General features: G+C 34.5%; 1 protein-coding gene across 1 annotated transcript in view; it reads left to right on the forward strand.

Annotated features, from left to right (window-relative positions):
• Window positions 1–11,779: 11,779 nt before the first annotated feature.
• LOC128224407 (uncharacterized) overlaps window positions 11,780–22,305 on the forward strand; it is a 50,476-nt gene continuing 39,950 nt past the window's right edge. Inside the window, exons 1-2 of the mRNA XM_052934236.1 lie at window positions 11,780–11,891; window positions 13,838–13,956. The gene's annotated coding sequence lies outside the window, so the exon portion shown is untranslated. The remainder of the gene's footprint in view (window positions 11,892–13,837; window positions 13,957–22,305) is intronic.

A 22,305-nucleotide genomic window follows, 5' to 3' on the forward strand; every position in this document is an offset into this window, starting at 1 on the left:
TATGAATCCACATGAATAAAGGGGTAGCTACGCCCCTGACATTATTGAAACCACAGTGTGGCTAAACAACACTTGTATGTTTATCCTACGCAGTGATCTCCCATGGAAAATGCAATCGTCAAAGAATCTAAAGGGGATGTTTATATGGACTAGATTTGAAATACAAGTGTTTAAAAAATTGAGTTCACTCACGAAGAGAATCAACCATACTCCTCACTTGTTGGAGTAAGATGAAAAGTCCTCTTACCGCGGGAAAGAAAGTACATTGAAAATATTCATTTGATTCAATTGACTTTATCTTTTTATAAATATGTTGCAATACATAAAATACGTTATTTTTTATAATTGTTTACCCATGTTGAATTTTATTTGGCAAATTTATTAGAGATTTATATATTAAGAAACTCAGTTTTTTAGTATGTGAATGGTTTGGACCGGCTTCCTCAGCCGCTAAAGGGGATATGTTTATGACATACTTTTTTAAATCTTTCGAACTTGAGTTTTTGAGTGAATTTAAGCGAAGCGTACAGGGTTTTGAAAATGCATCTTTTACTTGGATTTTATAGATTGTTATTACGAAATAAAGTATTGTGAATCAAACTAAGTGTTAAAGCTAAGCTATTGATGGCTGGAACCCTAAATGTTGATATGTGCTAAAATATATAGTCTTTGAAGTCCAAAATTTTGAAATGCGTCACAAACACGATTCAACAAAAGGCTGTTGCACAATCAGTTGATTGACATAATCTTCGAGTATGTGTTATCTGCACCGGCATGGGCTTGCTCCCATCTTTTTTAAAAATGCAATTGAAGTATAAAAGAAAATCAACCTGGTTACTATTATTTCTGCAAATTCAATACCAAGGAGTAAAATAAATATAAGTGTTCAGATGCATTACGAGAAAAAAATATGTCTGGTGTCAAAACATGAGAGAGTCTCTTTAAACAGAAAAGTTTTGGCAGATACTCAGTCAGTCAGATGATCATAATTGTATAAATAATAGCTTTTAAACGTTGTCATTCCTGTTCATCAGAGGTCGGATGATAAATATAATGCATAGCATCATCGCACTGGAGTACGAGAACGTTGTATACAGAGTATGTTTAAACTGAACATGCGTCTGTTTATTTCGATGTCTTAAAACGTTTAAACTGTTTATAGGAACTATAACATTATGAAACAACAATTCTGATTGCAGAAACTCATTGGCTCAATCTTTCCACATCCGCCCCTCCTTCAGAACAGAAATTGAATGGCTTAAAATGTTGGGCCGGGGAAGGTGTACTCCTCTAATTTATAGTCCGAAATAGGGCATTTTTATCTTAATATTTTATTTTCCCCGATATTGACTGAGAATGTATAAACGGACGATTCAAAGGGGTGGAGGGACCGACCCCCCCCCCCCCTGAATCTGCAATTGAGTACATGCATTAATACCGTCTCCGTAGCCTATTGGTTAAGGCGTAGCCTATTGAAGTCGTAGTCGTGGGTTCATTCCATGGTACATTTAGCTCGATCCCTTTGCCGCGTGATGCCTGCCTCTCGGTACTTTAAGGATGAAAGTTGTTTAGTGGTGTAGGTTTCTGCTTCTTACCCACGACTATGTGGGTTCGATCCCCACCTGGGGTACTTACTCATGGATGGCCTCTCAAAAATGACACAGTTTCTAGCCAGGAAACGGACTCGAGAGTGATTCTATCAGCTAATCACCTTTAGCAAAATCGAGCTTGTTTATTTTAGTTAAATTTAACCAATGAAATTTGTACCCCTTCATCGGTGCTTTGAAAAATAATTTAATGACCCTGTTTGAAGCAAGTGCTTGCGCTTTCACGGGTAATCCTTGACCGAGTGGTCTTAAGGAATACATTCAGTGTTCTCTAACCTTAAAGTCGATTAAAAATTCAATATTATAACCAAGTACCACCAGGAAGTATCTTTGGAAAATGCAAAATTAAGCAAACAGTTTGATTTTTTAGATTTATTAGTGAAATATGCATTTTGATAAAACAGTTTTCTGAAAAGGAATAATAAAACTACACATCTGACGCAGTTGTATATAATAAAACTGCTTTAGATTGCACACTAGTTGAAAATGCCGATGGTATACGCGAAATCAGGTAACAACTAACATTTTGCATTGTTATTTTCTTGAATATTCTATCAATATTAAATTAATTAGCAATTATATGATGACATGTATATTTCCCAACTTTTTTTAACCCAGCAGCTGTAATACTGTGGAAATCTCCAACTGGTGATTTCTCCAACTTCTGTGTTCTCCAACTTCTGTATTCTCCAATTGGTGAATTTTATCAATAGAAATTAACTGTGGAATTCTCCAATTGGAAATTTCTCCAATTGGAGAACCGTTTTAACAACATCATAATTTTTGATTTTTTTTTAGATTTTAATAAAGTTAATAACTCTAGTACTCAAAACATAAATAGAAATGTAATTTTCTGTTCCAAATTGTAATATTTGATTTTTTTCAAATTGCTGATTTTTTCCTCCGTTTCGGCTCATATGGAAAATTCTCCAATTGGAGTTTGCCAAAACCCCGCGGGGAACCTAAAATCCAATTGGTGGCCAACGGGAGAAATCAATTTTGGAATTAAAATTTTCATATTTCTTAAAACTTTTTTTTTTTAATTTTACTTAAAATATTTCTTATTTAATGGGCAAACTTTCTATGTGTCGCTTTTGAAGTTGATATCTAAGATAATAAAAAAACTAAGTTTGCAAGTAAACCGGATTTGCAAACTTAAACCGGATGCTGTTATGTCTGAAATAATTTTGTGTTTGTCTGAAAGCCATGTCCCTTTTAAAATCTGTATGACGCAATCACATGCAGAGGCGAAAACGTACGTGTAAAAACACTTCTTTAAGTCCAAATATATCTAATGACATAATTTGAATAAGACCCACATCTCCAACTCTAAATGTGTAATCGCCTGTGTTTTTCATCTCGGCTGATATCCTCCGGCGTGCGCGACCGTCTTTCAAGGGAACCGGTCTGTTGTAGTCCTCACCATTAATGAATAAGTTCTTTCCGTTTTACTTTCCTTTCCTCTTCTTTCTTAACCTTGTATAATGTTTTCCTTGCATCGATGTATTTAGGTGTTTGTATGCCCGCTCTGTGTCCGTTATCCTTGATATCGTCCTTTTTCTGCATACTCGTATTTTTGTTAATTTTCTCACCTTTTATATCTGTGTAATAATGGAACTTAACCATAATCGGTCGTGGTTTTCGAGCTGAATATTTTAATCACAGACATGTTCCTTAGGTGACCCTGTATCAAAATCCATCAACCCACACTTTGAAAGCCTTCTTCTCATAATCCGCTATCCCGATTCTAAAATAATTCCACAGAAATGTTCCTTAGGTGACCCTGTATCAAAATCCTTCAACCCATATTTTGAAATTCTTCTCAGAATCCGCTATCCCGATTGTAAAATAATTTCAAAGAAATATTCCTTAAGTGACCTTCTATCAAATTCCTTCACCCCATGTTGATTCATAAAAATATGGCGTGGCTACTTTTCACTTTATGTCAATAATAAAAACGTAGAAAATCTTCTCATCAGAAACTCTTGTGTAGCTTTCTGATGTTATGAGACCGTTTTCCGTCCAGTGTATATTAGGCTTTTGTTGAGTGCCATTTAGACCTTAATACGTAGATAGTTATTTCCAGTTAAGTGTATGTGAGGCCTTCTTATGTTAAGTTTTCGTTTTCCATTCAGTGTCGGTTAGACTTATGGTGTTATGTGTCCGCTAGCATTCTATTGAAGTTAAGCCTGTTTTTCCCTGCAGTTTATTTTATAGGACTGCTTGCTTTCATATTTATTTTCTTATGACATAAAAACAGTTTTTTTTCAATATTTCTCTTTTTCAATATGCTATTTGGTATACATGAAATATATAGTATGTTTAAACTGTTTGCTACTGAGCATGTTTCTGTAGCTTTTTGCATAAATATATATATATGCATATGAACATCTGATGTTATTTAACATGTGTTTGAAATTGAGGACAATCACTATTTATTTCAATGACTATTAATTGGTAATTGGATTTATTGTACACATAGGCAAGAATTAATTGTAGCATTGTTAATATATATTTTACGGTAAAAAATCAGAAAAAAAAAACATTGCATCTGAACGTTTAAATAGTGCACGATTTATTGAAGAAACTGCAATACTAACCGACGCATTTATGTGTGTATCGCGAACGTTCCATATCGACTTGTAGAAAAGGCCATCTTTCTTTCATCTAAAATTTTGTTTGAAGTCATGCGACCCGTGTGTATCTATGATGTAAGGCATGGTACGGTCATTTAAGCGGGCGAGAAAACAAATTCGTATTTAATATATAAGGGTACGCCAAGGGTCAAAAGTTGTTCAGGTCAGCAGCAATCAGCAAATATAGCAATAAAATTCAGCAATAATTATAATTGCGTGACAATACTGTAAGCTGAACGTGTATGTTGACATACAATACCACTGTAGAATACAGGATCATGAAAACGACACCTGCTTAAATGTTTTTGTCATTGTTTACATGATAATGTTATGCGTGCGATGTTACCCGAAGCCTTACACTGTACTTTTATTTCATATTAACATATACTCCAGCGCTTTTTGTTTGCAATGATTTTCAAAACATGTTATATACATAGTGCTTAAATAATTCCTTAGTTTGAAAGTAATCCAGGGTGATTCATATAGTAAATTCTAGATATTTGGAATATTTTTATGTTTGTTTAGTTATTTTAATTTTCACGGAAAACATCAACTACATTTGTGTATAATATCATGTACCCGTCAAAGTTGATCGTAGATAAAAGCTGTTATAATTCATACTTAAGTTAAATTAACTACTCTTTTAACCGAGTGTTTGTTTTAATGCAGAGCGAGCGTAAATTGAGTGTACATTTGACAGATAATAATAAATAAAACTTTTTCATGAATAGTATATTAAGTAGATTAGTCATGCGCACAACTAAGCATCAAGTGAAAACAAACATGTAGAGAAATCCGAGACATACCATTACAAAGCCTTAGGCCAAAACAATGCTCTCTAGTTTCTCAAGCAACGCCACATTCGTTTTTCTTTCACATGCTTCTGTTCTCAGATTACATTTTGTTTACAATTTGGTTAATTGTTCACTCTATATCAACCGAATTTTAGTGTAACGTCAAAAACAGTCGTAGTTGTTGAAACGCAGTGATAAACTGTATTTATAAGCGTCACCACGATAACGATCAAAGACATCGTGAGTTGAAAAACAGAAACAATGTTGACTTTAAGCGTCTAATAACAGTATCGAGCCAAAGTGATAATCGATAATTAATCGACCTATTTTGAATTTAGTGCATTATTGCGTAGATTTGAACATCCTGTACTGATGATTTCAGTTTAATAGAGGCAACAATAAGGTAGTTTAAAATAGCAACCTTTGATAATCCATGGAAGATCAAACCAGTTATCAAATTTTTTATTTCCTTTGCGTGTTTGTCATGCTTTGAAATGTGATTTCTCCGTCTTCCGCTTTATGGTGTTTAAGTCTGGTTATGTTTATATTCGTGTTTCCGTTGATTTTCGAAAAGGCCTAGTGATAAATTGTGGACGTCTACCGTCAAGTGTATATTAGGCATTGTTTAAAAAACATATGTTGCATTATCTATTTCGGCTATCTTTGAGATTCATATGCTATCAAAATGGAATGCTAAAACTTCAAAAACATTAAATTATAAAAGCTAAGGCACTCCTATTTCAGCTGCTGATACACTTGAAGTTATCAAATTATCACATTCTTTAATATTATGTTTTTAAAGAATGAAAGAAAACCGTGAATAAGTGCAGTTTAAATGTTTACCGACAGGATTTCTCTTAAAATACTGCAATATAATATCGCCTAGTGAATAAGAGATGTATTGAATGTAGATATAGATATATTCCGTGAATAATATTACCATCATCATTATGTCTTATGTTCGTTTCAGCCATATAAGCAAGAGGTGAAAAAGTGCACACGTTGTAATTAATTCAATATTTCGTAATGAATAGATGATATAACTGTTTCAGAATGTACTTCATACTGACATACATGTTTACAACTATGGATATCAAAATCAAGATAAAAATCATTTGAATGTTGAAATGCAAATATGACTAATATTGGCAGCATCGTTTTATTAAAAAAGTAATCTCTATTCCCATATTAATAGTCAAGTCAACCAAACCATGTCAAGACTTCAGCGAAACCGGTGGTAAACAAGCTCCATTAGCATATTTATGTATGTTTCACGTAACCTCATTCAGCCGGAAGTATCACGTTTAATCTCTAACAAGTGTTTTTTTCCAATCTATTGTGTTCATATTGTAACAACAAGCAGCCTAATAAACATTTCTCTCCAGCTCGAAACAGTATTTAGAAAGCAAAAACGTGATTGTATAAAACCACTAAATTCCTTAAACAAAATAAAGGCTTTGAAATTACCTTTTGTAGACACAATAGGTCTCCAGCAGCGCTCTGTATTCTAATTGGTCACAGTCAAGTCGACTCAATATCAAATAAGCCCCAGACAGACGGGTTCTCGAAAATTCAAGCCAGAGCTCTTTCAACCTTATTATGGCTACCTTAATACCAAATATCAAATCTACGGCACATGCACCTTTGGCACGCCATTGTTCACCCTCTGAAGCTGTCCCTGCCCACATTTAAGTTGGTTTCCAGTCACAACAGAGAACAATGGTGTTAGTTGCTTGCAAAATCATCCAGGTATGAAATATTTTTCATATTAAATACCTTTCTCAAAATGTACTTACCTTCAAAATTACCTCTTTATTTTATTTAAATGAATACGATTACATCTAAATACCTTATTGTCCATATCAGATAACTAAGCGTCTTTCCCCTTTCAAGGAGCGTACAGTACACTCATATAATATCACTTTACATTAATTTGATGCGTTCATATAGTTCATATGGATATCTGTACAGTAAATTGACCAGGGTTTTTTCCGATGCATTCCGTTCTTTTAATGTAGGATAAAGCTCAGCTTATATGGTTAATGTACGCAATGAAGATGTGACCTTCAGATGGAGTTGAACAAGCAAACAACACATTAAGGCTTCATGCAAAGCAGAATGATGTGAGCCCGGGATACTTTTGCTGATGTTGTACAATGATGATGTCGTTACCAACACCTACGAAACATCCACATCTATAACAAGAACCAATATACACAGACTATCCATCTCAAAATAGAACGCCTTTTCCCCCAATCATTTTCAGAGTTACAAAATTGAACTACTATATCAATTAGTTTATTCCAACTAGGTCATAAAATTATCACCTAGCATCCTTGTTGTTTCAAAAACTATTCAATGATTTAATTAAACTTTAACATCATATACATGCAGGTCTTGATGATAATGTATTCATTTGTCAACAAATCATCATACATTTTTGCTTAAAATTATAAAAAAAAATCATTATATTGTCTTGCATTCAAAATGTATTTCTTTTCAATTGTTAACATTAGAACCTTACTAGGCCCTTTGAAATATTAAATTAGGGTCAGCTTGTGTGAACACTTGCATAGAGTCTAAGCTCTCCTTAAGAGCATTTATGATATTGAGGATGGCTAGTAGAATGTCATGGTGGTGTTGCTGTTGGCTGCTGACACAATGCTGACGGTCTCCATAAATCTGAATTTGCTTCATTGATCTAGATAGACGAAAGTTGTTCAACAGTCTGCTAAAGGAAGTGTTTAATTTAATAATAAAATAAACTGATCTGACTTCACTAACTTTTTCAATCACTTCCATTTTTGATGCCATGCTAGTGTCCAATTGGTAAAGAATAATCTAGTTGTCATTATGTTATATATATATATCTATATACATTATATACCACTGTGCCGTTTATCAATTTAAACAGCAATAACTCACAACGGATTGTCAACTTATTCCGAACATTCTTCAACGAATGCAATATTGCTTTCAGACAAATATTTTTGTAATTTACTGCGCTAGACTTTATGAAATAAATAGGATTTTCAATATAATGTGCACTAATTAACTGATAAGTATATGACACTTTACTTCAATAACATTATTTCTACAAACAGAATACATTTAATAGTCAGTTTTTGATGAATTAGGTCCCACCTAACCCATGAAATAAACAACTTAGTCCAGCTTAAGTTTCACCATATGCATGCGTTTTTGTGTGTATAAAATAGATGTACATAGATTACTGACGTTAGTATGTGTACTAAATTGCTTGCATATTGTTAGTCCACCTATGGTTTAGTACTGCTTTCATTTCGTGTATATTATTCATGTTCAATACCACAGATATTACTCAAAGTATTGTATTGATGTGTATACTAGCGCTTCCAATTAATCACGTTTTGTGATAATTGTCAGCTACATCTTTCATACAGGAATTGCATGACCTCAATTTAGTTGCAAGCAACTGACTGTTTATTTTGCTGCATATGTTGCAATATATATGGTGGTTTTTTGTTGTTACTGTCAATACAGGCCAAACATAATCAATTCTGTGTTAACCTTCGTATTTCATCCATCAACGTAATATTGTCTTCCTTTTTTATGAATATTAAAGTACACATGGTACTAGAAACAATTGTCATTTTGAGTTGTGCCCTTTCCAATCTGGAACAAATAAAGATACTTCTATCCATTTCAGGATGCTCATTTCTGACCTTACATAGCTGAATTTTATCAACTAATGATGTCAATTATTAAGCTCATCTTTACTTTCATTCAGGCAATTTTAAATAATAACTGTGTTCATAGTGATCAAGATCCATTTTGCAATTGTAAATTAGGCTCAATGTCAGACCTGTTTTAGATAAAAAATAAATACTGGACTATTACTCAAATTCAATACATACACATGTATACCAGACATAACCTTTGCGTGATACTACTTACCTTGTATTTAATAGCTAAACACGCAAAATATTAATTGATTGGTGAGTGCTAAGAGCTTTACTGTGATCAATTATCTGCTCATAAAGTAAAATTACAGTGTTGTCTGCACCTTTTTTTCAAATTCAACTCGGTATTCATCATAAGAACCATTGTTTTCGACGTTTATTAAATATTGTTGGTATATCAAAACAAAAGTATTAATTGTGGTTTATCCTGCTCAAATGCAGCTAGACCTTACATATACATATTGCTTTTGTTTATTTGTCAATATAGTTTTACATATTGTAAAGCGCCTATGAATGTAAGGCATTGGACTAGCAGAGGTTTGGTTGACTGCTATGTATGTAGATTTTAACAATATTACTGAATGAACATCATCTGTATACCTTTCTGACTTAGGCACACACAAGAACAAAATGTAACACATTCTTATACATTATTCGCTCCACCAGTTTATACAATTTAACAATTATATAACAACAATTATTAACAATTATATGTTTACAATAAGATGTCACTATTATAACTGATCTGTGAAAAATCTACAATTGCTTTAATCACATGTTAATTTACATTCAACCTTCATTTTTGTTCACTTTCATTTCCGAAATAAATGAAATTCGCTCATTTTTTTATGTTGTACATTCTTCAATTGAATTCTTCAATTCACTTGTTCAATACAATTAATATCGTATGCATTTCTGTCTTCCATGTTTTTTGTTGTTTTTTTTTTTTTTAATTCTTATCGAAGACAAATGTTACGGTCATGTGATACCCTTTGCTTGTTTGTTCATGTCTCCAAACTGATTGTTTTCAATTAACAGACAAAATATCTATATTCTAATATTGAACATGCTTCTAACGTATCCCTTTTTTGTACAGAACAGACGAATTAGTTGGTATGCAGATGAATGGTCCATTTCACTATCTTTCTAGCTACTAACCTACATTTATTCTACCAAATATTACATTACTGCTAGTATATTTAATCAGTACCATCTCTCAGCAGTTTCAGTGCTTTGATTACATAAGATGCTGATGACTCATATTTCGCGCACATGAATGATGTGCTAATCAATTGTATGCAAAATCTATTCTGTGAATCTTATACAAAAAGTAACCATGATTCTAACTTGAAAAGAGAAGTCTGTTCTGACAATGACACTTCGATGTTTTCAAAACACCTTCGCTTAGTACTGGCCTCAGCCGCGGACGCTTTTAAGGGGTGATATACGGGGAACTTGTAGAAACGATACACATGATAAATAGAAATCCACCATCCAAATATGTTTCCAAAAGGCATGCAACTGCTTGTAAAATAATAGATAACGCTGTTTATCAAAATCCCGAGACGTGTGAGGAACCCAAAAACGTTCTACTGGCGACACAAATACACTGAAAAGAATGCAACATTGCTTAGAGCATTAATTTTGTATCGTTTATAATAATAGTCACTATTTCACGCCTTCAAAATGATACTAACAAAGCTCCGTTTGTTGCCGTCTTTATATTTATAAGTATGATAACATTCTCACACTATAATTACTTGTAATACCCAATAGTTCATACATTATTCCCAGTTAATAATAAGATCAGCACAGCTGCTTAAAACTATTAAAGGCCTTCGAATTTAAACTATTTGCGTAAAACATATGTTTGCAAATATTTCATTCATAAACTTAATTCGGCCATTGAAACCAGTGCACAGATCAAAGGCTAGTTAAATTAACATTTGGTTTCTCTGGGTTATTTTACATGCTTTATAGGTTTCTTGCTTCCAAAATGAACTTGTACTCCAATTTAAACCAGAGGTATTGTTTGTTGGGGTAAACGTTTTCATTTATTATATTGACGAGTTTCCTGAAAGAAAAATATAACTGCCTGTACTATACGGTCGAATATAGCCTGCTGATCTCATAAACTGATAAAGTTTAAACAGAACCTATTTTATTAGAAATAATGAAATAAAAAAAATCCAAGGACATAGAAAAACCAAAGAGTTACAGCATTTGTCTTGGCCTGTTCTGGTCTCTGTAGGTTTCACTTATGCCCATGCTTGCATAGCGACAATGACTGTTATGTGTGTGATTCATCTGAAATGTGTTCACTAGAAATTAATAAATCAAATAAATCTTATTTCTCTTGGTGCCATTTATAATTGATAACAACGCTCACTGAATATTTATAATGTATTTGATGTTTGTTGTTTTAACCGATCTCTTACCGCCAATGAGGTTGTTGTTTTGGCTGTTGTTGTTCTTGTTGTTGGATGTTTTAGCTTTGTAGCGATTGGACACAACGTTACCATGCTAAAACATTAATAATAATCTCCCTATGCTCTTTTTATGCAATGTATATATAACTTTAACTGCAACCATAACCCAATGAATAAAATTAATACGACCAATCGTCAGTCGATAGTGACGGAACAGTTTTGAAAACTATTTTGTAGTATGTTGGCAATAACTAGCATGCAGTATCATAAGTAAAACTGCAACCATTACGCGTTCAATTTATATACGAATTCAAGTTTAGTGAGAGTTTTTTTATGATAAATAAATGTACATATAATACAACTGCATTTAATCTATTGTAATATGTATTTGAGGAACGCATTGATGAACGCGAAACTATAGTTTTAACAGCTCAAGTCATAAAGGGCAGTGCGACTTGGATACTGTAGCCGATACGAGTTGCATTCAAACATATATCAAATGACGGTAGAACAGGTACATTGTAATTCATCTGTATGAAGCAAATCGTACGACGATCTATAGCAGTTTGAGGTAATATTTGAATATCATGCGGCTAATCTAATGAAGCTCTTTAGTGTTATAATTATTAGTTTACCGAGATTCCTGTGTAACTCTCTGAGTTGCGGCGATTTTATCCTGAGGAGCAAAATGTTAATATTTAAGGTTTATGTCAAACGAATGTAAACTAATATTGTCGTATTGTATGGTTGAAAAGACACAGAAAAATATTCATTCATAAACGTAAAGAAGTTGTACAAATCTCGCAATTCACTCAGTTTGAACAGGGGATGAACTAACATAAATTAAGGACAACTTCGGCGTGATATATAAAATCGATTGGACACGCTTGCATAAAACGACGAGCTATTTACATCTGAAAACTAAATGAGAAATGAGTACGAAGGTGGCCTTTAAATAAGGCTGCATTAAGCTTTTCTTGCATAAAACACTTGCAACGACGATCACTTCAGCGATAAATAACGATTATCAAAGGCATTCATGAATTTTCGATGTATGTACAAAATATGAAATCTGCAGCGGCGGGTTAGTTTATTTTGTCGTATGTGATTGATATGTGTGTTGTGATTGGACTATTTAGCAAAGCGAAATAAGCCAGTACATTTTGACAATACGGAAAAAGAAGTACATGTTGGCAAAGCGGACAAAGATAGTTCATTTTGACAAAACGGACAAAGAAAGTTCATTTTGACAAAGCAAGGACATTTTGACAAAGCGGACAAAGCATGTACATTTTGGCAAAGCGGACAAAGCTAGTACATTTTGACAAAGCGGACAAAGCAAATACAGTTTGACAATGCGGACAAAGCAGGTACATATTAACAAAGCGGACAAAGCAAGTACATTTTGACAATGCGGACAAAGCAAGTACATATTGACAATGCGGACAAAGCAAGTACATAATTATTGACAAAGCGGACAATGCATGTACATTTTGACAATGCGGACATAGCAAGTACATATTGACAAATCGGACAAAGCAAGTACATATTGACAAAGGGGACAAAGCAGGGACATATGGCAAATCGGACAAAGCAATTAAATTTTGGCAAAGCAGACAAATCAAGTACATTTTGGCAAAGCGGACAAATCAAGAACATTTTGGCAAAGCGGACAAAGCAAGTACATTTTGACAATGCGGACAAAGCAAGTACATATTGACAAAGCGGACAAAGCAAGTACATTTTGACAATGCGGACAAAGCAAGTACATATTGACAAAGCGGACAAAGCAAGTACATTTTGACAATGCGGACAAAGCAAGTACATATTGACAAAGCGGATAAAGCAAGTACATTTTGACAATGCGGACAAAGCAAGTACATTTTGACAATGCGGACAAAGCAAGTACATATTGACAAAGCGGACAAAGCAAGAACATATGGCAAAGCGGACACATTAAGTACATTTTGGCAAAGCGGACAAAGCACGTACATATTGAAAAAGCGGACAAAGCAAGAACATTTAGACAATGCGGACAAAGCAAATACATTTTGACAATGCGGACAAGGCAAGTTCATATTGACAAAGCGGACAAAGCAAGGACATATGGCAAAGCGGAAACAGCAAGTACATTTTGGCAAAGCGGACAAAGCATGTACATATTGACAAAGCGGACAAAGCAAAGACATATGGCAAAGCGGACACAACAAGTACATTTTGGCAAAGCGGACAAAGCACGTACATTTTGACAAAGCAGACAAAGTAAGTACATTTTGACAAAGCGGACAAAGCAAGGACATATGGCAAATCGGACAAAGCAAGTACATTTTGGCAAAGCAGACCATGGAGTATTTTTAAGTGTAATGTATTTCTGAACACTACGACATGGCCAACAATGACCATATAACATGGCATGACACTAAACCTTTAGGCAAGATTGGACAGTAAACAGTTAAGATTAGAGTCAGTTTTACTGACTACTTGGAACTCAACCTATGAATTCATTTTGCTCTAATATCGAAAGCATATGTTTATATTTGATGGCCTATATTGATCGTTTTCGCACATGAACTAAATTATATAAATGGAATGTCATTTCAAAAGTCTATTTTCAATGGTATTTTCATATTTACCTGGTCCGGTGTATAGCTAAATGCAGGTTATATTACAATATAACCTGTTTCGTTGATGCATACAGTTGCAACGCCTCAGTGCAATCAAATGTTGATCGGCTTTCACATGATGTAGAGGATCTTAGAGGATTATTCGTAAGTTTGTTTTTTCATTGTTTTATTTTAAAGGTTCAACAAAATATTTGTTCTAGTTTTGTTTATTTATTACTAAAAAGTTTGCTAATAGGTTTATCTAAAATATCTGAAATCTTATTGCATACATGCTTTCAACTCTTGGAAACTTTTACGAATATGTATGTGGATTTGCTAATGTATCATTTAAGAGTATGACTCGAAATAAAACGTGAATTCATCCAATCTGGTACGTATTTTTGTGATCCATAATTAAATGAGGAAAAAATGAATTAATACAAGTGAGTTCGTACGGTTGAAGTGAAGACAAAGAACACAATACTAGACACTTTCAAATTATTACATAATTATCTCGGATAAATTTTGTAGAAATACTTCGAATACAGCTGAATTCAGAGATACCATTTAGCGCCAATCTTTAAACGGAATAAAGGCGTAAAGTGTTCAAAATGTAATAATGAAATTAAGTTTAATTATCGTTTTCAAGATGCATCATCAGATTTAAAAGAAAATAACATGCAAGTAATTTGCGATCTGGTAGGCATACAAGAAACGTGTTTATATATTGTTACTACTAATTGTCCATGAAAATAATGTTTTTAGTGCGTTGACAATTTATTGATCGTCATACTTCTGTTCACATCCAGACGTTTTACAACTTTACCATTAACAATACTACTTTGTGATAAAAGTAAGGAAGGATAATGCAGTAATTGTTCAAACTTTATTCTGAAGTTTTTGTTTCTTAATATCTACGTCCTTACGCCAGGCAAGCACATCGGAATTCTAAATTTCAATTTATAAACGCTTAATCACTTGTGGAATGTAGCTGGGGGATTTGCAGTTCGTATTTTTTCAAAAGTAATTGAAATTGGAAGCTCGCAGAATCGAAGTATTTTCAACTTATCATCATTGAATAAGTCGGGATTTGGCTCTTCGTATAATCTTAACATTATTATCACTGAATGAACTTGTAAACTTGCCACTCGATTTACCCACGCATTATTTAGCACCATTTAAGTAGGGTGAATGTTAGCAGTTCGTTGTATCCCCACCTTGTCACCAGTGAAGAAGCTCGTTTGTTTGCGGTTCAAATCACACACGCTTTGTCACAATTAAAGAAGCCCGGAAGATGGTATTTCGTATCATCCACGTCATGTAGACAGTGAACAAGCTCGGAACTCTGCAGTTCATATCATCTGCGCATTGTCACTAGCGAAGAAGGTTGGAAGTTGGCACTTAGTATCACCAAGGCCTTGTAACCAGAAAAGAGGCTCGAAAGTTGGTAGTATGTATCATTCACGCCTTGTCACCAGTGAAGAAGGTTGGAAGTTGGCAATCCGTATCATCCACGCCTTGACACCAGTGAAAAAGGTTGGAAGTTGGCAGTTCGTATCATCCACGCTTTGCCACCAGTGAAGAAGGTTGGAAGTTGGCAGTCCGTATCATCCACGCCTTGTCACCAGTGAAGAAGGTTCGAAGTTGGCATTCCGTCTCATCCACGCCTTGTCACCAGTGAAGAAGGTTCGAAGTTGGCATTCCGTCTCATCTACGCCTTGTCACCAGTGAAGAAGGTTGGAAGTTGGCAGTTAGTATCACCAAGGTCTTGTAACCAGTGAAGAGGCTCGGAAGTTGGTAGTAAGTATCATCCAAGCCTTGTCACCAGTGAAGAAGGTTGGAAGCTGGCAGTCCGTATCATCCACGCCTTGTCACCAGTGAAGAAGCTCGGAAGTTGGCAGTCCGTATCATCAACGCCTTGTCACCAGTGAAGAAGCTCGGACTTTGGCAGTCCGTATCGCCCACGCCATGTCACCAGTGAAGAAGGTTGGAAATTGGCAGTTTGTATCACCAAGGCCGTGTAAGCAGTGAAGAGGCTCGAAAGTTGAAAGTTCGTATCGTCTACGCTATGTAGACAGTGAGGTATTTCGGAAGTTGGTAGTCCGTATCGTCTACGCTTTGTAGACAGTGAGGAATCATGGAAGTTGGCTGTCCGTATTATCCACGCTATGTAGACAGTGAGGAATATCGGAAGTTGGTAGTTTGTATCGTCTACGCTATGTAGACAGTGAGGAATCTCATAAGTGTGCAGTCCATATCATCCACGCCTTGTCAACATTAAAGAACCTCGGAATTTGGCAGTTCGTCTCATCCACGCCTTGTCACCAGTGAAGAAGGTTGAAAGTTGGCAGTTCGTATCACCAAGGACGTGTAACCAGTGAAGAGGCTCGGAAGTTGGTTGTCCGTATCATCCACGCCTTGTCACCAGTGAAGAGGCTTGGAAGTTGGTAGTTCGTATTATCCACGTTTTTTCACCAGCGAAGAAGCTCGGAAGTTGGCGTTTCGTCTCATCAACGCCTTGGCACCAGTGAAGAAGGTTGGAAGTTGGCAGTTCGTGTCACCAAGGCCGTGTAACCATTGAAGAATCTCGGAAGTTGGTAGTCTGTATCATCCACGCCTTGTCACCAGTGAAGAATCTCGAAAGTTGGCAGCTCGTATCATCCTCGCCTTGTCACCAGTGAAGAACTTTGGAAGTTGGCATTTCGTATCATCCACGCCTTTTCACCAGTGAAGAATCTCGGAAGTTGGCAGTTCGTATCACCCACGCCTTATCACCAGTGAAAAAGGTTAAACGTTAGCAGTCCTTATGATCCACGCCTTGTCACCTGTGAAAAGATTAGTCAGTTGATAGTTCGTATCATCCACGCATTTTCACCAGTGAAGAATCTCGGAAGTTGGTAGTTCGTATCACCCACGCCTTATCGCCAGTGAGGAAGATTAAACGTTGGCAGTCCTTATGATCCAGTAAAAAGGCTAGTTAGTTGGAAGTTAGTATAAGTCACGTCTTAACACCAGTGGACCGGAATTTGGCTGTTCGCATTATAAACGCCAGTAAAGAGGCACTGAAGTTTGCGGTTCGATTCACCCACGACTTTTCAATAGTGACGAATCTCGGAAGTAGGCAGTCGAAATATCCCACGCCTTGTCCGGTATAAAGAGGCTCGTAAGCTGGCAATTCGTCATTCCTACTCCTAGCCATATGTGAAGAAGCTCGGAAGTTCGCAGTTTGTATATCCCGCGCCTTGACACCAGTGAAGAATCTCAGAAAGCGGCAGTTCGTATATCCCACGCCATATCGCGTGTGAAGAGGCTCGGTAGTTGGCAGTTTGTATCATCCCCGCCATGCCACTTGTGTAGAAGTTCGGATGTTGGCAGTTCAGTGAAGAGGCTCGTAAGTTGGCAGTCCATTTATCCAACGCCTTGTCACGTGTGAAGAAGCTCGGTAGTTGGCAGTTCGTATCATCTACGACTTTTTACCAGTTGGGAGGCTCAGAAGTTTGCAGTTCACATAACCCACGCAATGTCGTAGTTAAGAAGCTCGGATATTGGCAGTTCGGGTTCCTTCGCATTGTCAACATTGAAGATAGTTGGAAGTTGGCTGTTCGTATCACCCACGCCTTTTCACCAGTGAAGTGGCTCGGAAGATGACAGTTTGGGTTATCTTAGCCTTGTCAGCATTGAATAAAGTTGGAAGATGGCAGTTCGTATATCCCTCGCCTTGTCACCAGTGAAGAAACTCGGAAGTTGGCAGTCCGTATATCCAACGCCTTATCACCAGTAAAGAAGCTTGAAAATTGGCAGTTCATATTATCCATGTCATATTACCAGGGAAGTATCACCGATGTTAAAAGTTCGTATTATCAATGCTTTATGACCGGCAAAGTTACTCGAAAGTTTGAACTTCCTATTATCAACGCCTAACTACAGTAAAACATATGGAGTGGCAGCTGGTATAAACGCCTTGTCACTGATCACTTATCACCATTGATGTATCTCTGAAATTCGCAGTTCGTAAAATCTTCATAATATTACCAGTGAAATAACGCTGTAGTTGAAAGGATCTAAGGACATTCAATCGCTTTTCTTATTAATAAAATTATTCATTTTATATACCCCATTTCAGTAAATGTGTTTACGGTATACTGCAACGAATTCTTTACTTGTATTGCACACACATATTATTAACATGAGTTGATAAATCACTTCATATTCATGAATTATTATTAATTAATATGTGTATAATTCTTCTCTAACATCACTAATCGTTAGAAATCATGGAAATGGATAAGTTTTGACTGAACCCTGGAAACAAACAGTTTGTTTTATTTCAGTCATTGAATGTAAACGTTTCTGATTGGCTGATCTAGCTGCATATCAGCGTAGCTGCCATCAATTATGGCAGATGTTTGATGTTCTTTTAATCAGTGGAAATGTGATTAAAAACCCGCCATTTTAAAGAGCTACTTTAGATAAAAAAAAAATCACGTATATTTGCAAATATATTTTCTTTATAAACGAAAATATATGAAAACATTGATGACCTCTTATAAACTTAATATGGAGCGAAATCAACCAGGAATATATATCTTAACTGTCAAAAAACTTTCTTTAGTATTAAACATCTGTTATGATAGGTATCAAATTAGAAACAAAATGGAAACATAATGTAATCTAGAACGTTTTCAGCTCTTAATTTATGTCAAACACGAGTGGAAAACACGCAATCATAATTGATGCAGGGATTGGATGACAGTTACTTATCGTTGAATTTCAAAACAAAAGAATCCACTGACATTGGAATTAGTAACCGCTTTTCCTCTTGTCAGATCTCAAAAGAACAAAAAAACAAACAAATATAAAACAAAAATGTGAAATCACAGAGAAAAAAACAAATAGCCAAAAGGTGCAACTTACATAATTAGAAGTTTAATTTCTGTAAAATATTTGTGACAATTTGGCGTGACATCGAACATTATTAATTCCTAATTAGCAGTCGTGACAGTTTAATGACGGTTCGTTGGTTGATTTTTCTTTATGTCAAATAACTTCCACTAGTCTCGCATCAAGATATTTGCGTATATTAAGCAATTTCATTAATCGTATTTTAAGAAGCAGTAATGTAATATTATATGACTTCGACAAATACAATGATATTATGGTATTTCTTCGCATACCTAACATATTTGCATTGTTAAGCCTGACTGGCTTTTATCAAAATATTGACTGCTACTGATGCCGGATCTTAGTCATTTGTTTGAGGCAATTGATACCAAAGGTATTCTATACGATACTTCATTGAAATATTAAACAGAAAAAAAACCTTTCAAGTATGATGTTTTTGTTATATGGGTATTACCCTGAACGTTATCTAAATTATGGCCACTTTTTATTTTTGTTTCACTGTGTTTTGTAACAAATAAAAACCATGTATAACAATGCAAGTAATCCATAGATATAGTGTTCTGCTGACAAATGGTTAAAGATGAAAATATTAATGCAAATTAATGAAATTAAAATAAATGTAATACAATTTAAACTACAAGCATACGTGATTACACTCATCCGGTATAAAGGACAAACCGACAAATTCCCAGAGACAACAGTGAATCCATTTAATTATGTTTTACAAATTGACATGTTTTACATCCGTTCAATTCGGACAAAGCGTAAAACGATTCGTTCAGAGAAATGATAGCGATTCGTAAGATATACGGCCAGTGATCCGTTCAGTGTACATTGTAAACTTATTAATATAGTGTGTAGTTGATATTTTGTATCTTTTTCGAATATACTGAACAGATACTATCGGATACAACTATAAGTGAATTGTGAGTAAACAAAGTCTCAAAGTATGACATTCAAAACATAGCAATTTTGCAAATATTAATGTTCAGATAATTGTAATCCAAAAATTGTTAAATCAGTTTGACAAAAAACAATGAATAAGATGTTACAGCTATCACCGTATCTTTGATGTCTATGCCTATCGCAGGAAACGTCAATCTCCGATAAATCGCCGAAAAAGTTTTTAGATTAAACGAAAGTAGTATGTCACTTTACTTACATTATAAGCAAAACTCAAAATATTTGTAATTTACATCATATTTGAATAGTTATCAGTAATTGAACTGTAATCCACACTCAATTTGATAAAAAATGCATATCAAATTTCATCGTCGTCAAACTTCATCATTAAAACAAACAATTTAAAACCAACCTTTTTTGATGTATGCTTATCAGAACGGAAAATAGTCTCTCGTTGCAGGTTCATGAAATGATATTGATATATGATAAAATTTGAAGGCTTAAGAGTAGACAAAAGCATATGATACCAAAAACATAGAGAACCTCGCAAAACTATTATAGACAGAGTTCTTTTACAATTGGAACTTCACTTAAACCACCGTCAGTTTTTATATTTACTTTTGCATAATTATTTATCAGAGCTGTAACAAATGCGACACATTTCTTAAATACTTTGCACCTTCTTTGGTTTTAATAGAAACTCCATTCCTGTTTTTTTTTTTATTTCATTGAAATATGCTTTAAACTGATCGGATAACAAGTAGTAGTCTAAAACAGCCGATTATCACGCAATCAGATTACACATGAACCATGTTTCCTGAATATTAATCTAAAAATTGACTCCCAAATTACGCTGTGATATATGACTATATGTCGGTATAGAAAATCAGTCGGCCAAAGGTTATGGAGATATGTGACTATATGTCGGTATAGAAAATCAGTCGACCAACGGTTATGGAGACATATGACTATATGTCGGTATAGAACATCAGTCGGCCAACGGTTATGGATATATATGACTATATGTCGGTATAGAACATCAGTCGGCCAACGGTTATTGATATATATGACTATATGTCGGTATAGAACATCAGTCGGCCAACGCTTTTGGAGATATATGATTGACAGTTACGATTTAGGCAACAATTTATTTAACGTTGGAATATGGCAAAAACAACTATATAAGTAATTAGACCATTTTTAACCGATATACGTGCATTGTAATGAATATAAGTTTAAACATTTATTTCCGATTGTTAAACTGTTGTGTACAAAAAGGGCATTACGAACTAAAATAAATATAAGAGGTGGCAGATCTAGTTATTTGATATACATGGGCTTCATATAATATGATTAATTTATATCATTGGAAACTGAAATTTTGTAATACGTCATTTCATAAGTACTTTTCCGTTTAATAAGTTATGTCAGTCTTACTTGGACTAGTTTATGAGATTGCGCGATATTGGTTTATGCCCCCCAGGTGTGTCATCTCAACAGGGCAAATCGTGCAATGTATTGTCATCGTTTATGGCATGCAAGAGGACATTTAGAGGAATATACTTATGATTACCCAATTTATTGTTCGAACGTATTTTCATATAACGCAAGAGACGGAATTTATTGGATCTTTTAAATATTGAAATACTTATTCGATTATCCTAAGTGATTGTTAACAATTAATTGTGTCAACGTCAATATACAACCAACCTCAGCCCCTCCCCCAAAGATGAGTCGTACAATACTGTTCCCCCATCTCCCCCAGTAAAGTCCAAATTAAATAAAAATCATATTCAACGTAAAACTATTTGCTTTATAAACATACAATTGTGAAATATATGCATCTCATATTTATTGTTTATTAGTAAATTAAATTTTGTAGCTTTATTTCATTATTTGATGATTGACTTGTAAGACTTGAAACTATTACCTTATTAGAAGATTTTTTCATTATGAAATTAAGTACCTGAATGTGTTGTGTGTTAATTGTATCTTGCTGAAAAATGATACAATATACATTAGAAATGTGATATAAAAAGTAACAATGTATTTTTAATAAGTACATTGTTATCGAAGTTTTAAGACTGTATGTCATCGGTACAGTGTTTATATCACATTTTGTGAACTCAGAAATGATGGAGCCTGTCTAAATATGCAATATTAAGACCGTTACTGAAGAATGAACACTAATTGTTTTATCACGTTTTACATCCTATGCAAACAGACTATAGCCATTCAAAGTGTTTTTAAAACCACTTAATTTAATGTGTAGTTTATTCTTTCCTTCTTTTACTCATTTAATAATCAACTCCTTTGAAATGTCCATAAACAACTAAGATGAAAAAATGTAACATACAGTGGAAGTATGCCAAAATTACATCACAGGAAGACGAAACTTTATTAAAATCAACATCAGTATTTTGTATCTTCAACTACAGTGAGATAAACATGAGTCCACAAGTGCTGTTTCCATGACTTGAATATTGCTTGGGCGAAATAACGTGGAGGGAAATATTTTTTTTACATAATTTTGAACAATTTTAATTTGTGCATACATAAATTTCATTAAGGGAGCTTTTTCGTCCATTCAGTGCTTGCTACATTAATATAGCTACTGAGGTGGTATATGCATGATAAAAAAGACAATGAAAATAAATGTTTTTCATTATAATTTAGGTCTTAGGACATTGTAGCGTTCGTAAAACACAA

The sequence above is a fragment of the Mya arenaria genome, chromosome 17 (assembly GCF_026914265.1).
Source record: "Mya arenaria isolate MELC-2E11 chromosome 17, ASM2691426v1".
NCBI classification, from domain to species: domain Eukaryota; kingdom Metazoa; phylum Mollusca; class Bivalvia; order Myida; family Myidae; genus Mya; species Mya arenaria.